Below are 2,276 nucleotides of genomic sequence, written 5' to 3'. Positions count from 1 at the left end.
GCTTGGAGATGCACTGTGATAGCTGTAGCTTAATCAACTTCCAGAATACCTGCTACCTTCCCAGGCATCATCCTTTGAGTTGGGTTTTGATACTCATTTACAGCCATAGTTTTAATAAGATTATAGGCCTCAGTATAACTTTTGGCCCACAAGGCGCCTCCAGAAGCTGCATCGAGCATGGGCCGAGATTGGGCCCCCAAACCATTGTAGAACCCAATGATCACCATCCAGTCAGGCATTCCATGATGTGGACACTTTCTCAACATCTCCTTATAATGCTCCCAAGCTTCGCACATAGATTCGGTTGGTTGTTGTGTAAACTGAGTAAGAGCACTCCTCATAGCTGCAGTCTTGGCCATTGGATAGAACTTCACCAGAAACTTTTACGCAAGATCTTCCCAAGTAGTGATGGACCCAGCTGGTAAAGAATTTAACCAATCCTTAGCTTTGTCCCTCAGAGAGAATGGGAAAAGCCTCAGCTTGATAGCCTCATCAGTAACACCATTATATTTAAAAGTACTGCAGATCTCGACAAAATTCCTGATATACATGTTGGGATCTTCAGTCGCAGCACCTCCGAAAGAAACAGAATTCTGCACCATCTGATTAGTGCCCGGCTTGATTTCGAAAGTATTGGCCTGAATAGCCGGATGAATGATGCTTGACTGAATGTCATCAATTTTAAGCCGAGAAAAGTCCATAAGAGCTGGATCTGCTGGAACTATACGATCACCCATTATTACAGGTTCTTTCTTTTCATTCTCTTTATCCGAATCTTCAAAATCTATCTTCTCCGAAATGTCAAAAACTGAATCTGTCTCCTCAGCCGTATCTAGAGTCCTCTTGCGAGTGCGAGAACGTGTTTGCATAAACGCTCGCTAGAGTACCTGAAACACAACCGGAAACAATAAGTAACAAGTCTTAATCAATGATTCCTAATGACCACTGATGGCAAGTACATAAACTAAACAAATTAACACCGAGTCCCCGGCAGCGGCGCCAAAAACTTGTTAGGCACAAAGCATGCGCTAATAATTCATGCAAGTATACGCGTTCGCAAGTAATATAGAATGATTTCTAGTTCATTCCCACAGAGACTCTGATTAATTATATTTAATTAACACTTACTCACCAATGTATAATTACTCTTCAATGTCAAGACAATAACACTTAAGGTTGATTAACTAATTATTAACTATGAGAATTAAATACTTAAATTAACACTTGAATTAACAATATTAAACACACATGAGATCATAACTTCATTACTACTTCATTCAATAGTCATTGTTATTACCCTTAGCATTTAACGGTGATGATATTAATCGAACAACACGAAACTGATAAAAGCCAACTTTCGTTGCACAAGTACCATTCTACCAAATATCCACAATTAAGATAGAAGTTGAATATGCATCATTATGTTGAGACCCTATATATCTACAGAATTTGACAAAATAACAATTTAAGCGCAAGTTATTCATTATGATTGCACAGGGCAAGTAAAACGGTTAGAGTTACCCACTAATCATGCATACAATACATGAACCTATGCTAGCATGACAAGTTCTAAATCTCAAGATTTACTGTCGCTTCACAAGAGATTAACACGCTATCTTATATGTTTGCGACGCACATAAGACGAATAAGCACAACCTATGCTAGATATCATACAATCATCACATACCAAGTTATTAAACAATTAACTAAAGAAATCCATAGTAAATCCGCTACGATCCCATGATCACGATTAGCCCATGATAGAACTCATCGTCACCATGGGTTCATATGAAAACATGATAATAACACAATATAAACTAATAAAAATACTTAATAAAAACAGAGTACGTCACAAGAGTATTAAGGTTTAAAGAGTAAAGAAAACTAGCATCCACTGTTACAACAAATTAAAAGAATCACAAGATAAACGTATGTTTCCTCTTCTTCGTTGTTGCGTGCTAAACGGTCTTCTTAATCTTCTCTCCTTGTTACTTGCTCCTTGCTTATTACTTGTTCCTTGCTTGTTACTTGTTTTTGTAAAAACGTCTCCCAAGATTACTTATATTAGAGTCCACAAGAAACAACAGTTGCAGAAGCCCAATAGAACTCAAATTAGAAAATCCAGAATCTGAAAATCCGACCCCAGGCGGCCATCTCCAATCCATGGTTGGCGCTTGCTCTCCAGGCGGTCGCCTACAGTCTCCAGGCGGGCGCCTGCACACCTTCTGGAAAATTCCACTTCTTGCTTCTGATTTTGCTGATTTCTTCGCACAACT

At 38.8% G+C, this 2,276-nt stretch overlaps 1 non-coding gene across 1 annotated transcript; it reads left to right on the top strand.

Annotated features, from left to right (window-relative positions):
• The first annotated feature begins 237 nt into the window (after window positions 1-237).
• Window positions 238-344, top strand: LOC141669573 (small nucleolar RNA R71). Its single transcript, XR_012553846.1, has one exon. It is a non-coding gene; the product is annotated as a small nucleolar RNA R71 (small nucleolar RNA).
• The last annotated feature ends 1,932 nt before the right edge of the window (window positions 345-2,276 follow it).

Source organism: Apium graveolens, chromosome 6 (genome assembly GCF_009905375.1).
Source record: "Apium graveolens cultivar Ventura chromosome 6, ASM990537v1, whole genome shotgun sequence".
In the NCBI taxonomy this organism is placed as follows: Eukaryota; Viridiplantae; Streptophyta; class Magnoliopsida; order Apiales; family Apiaceae; genus Apium; species Apium graveolens.
This window is presented reverse-complemented; position numbering and strand designations above follow the sequence as displayed.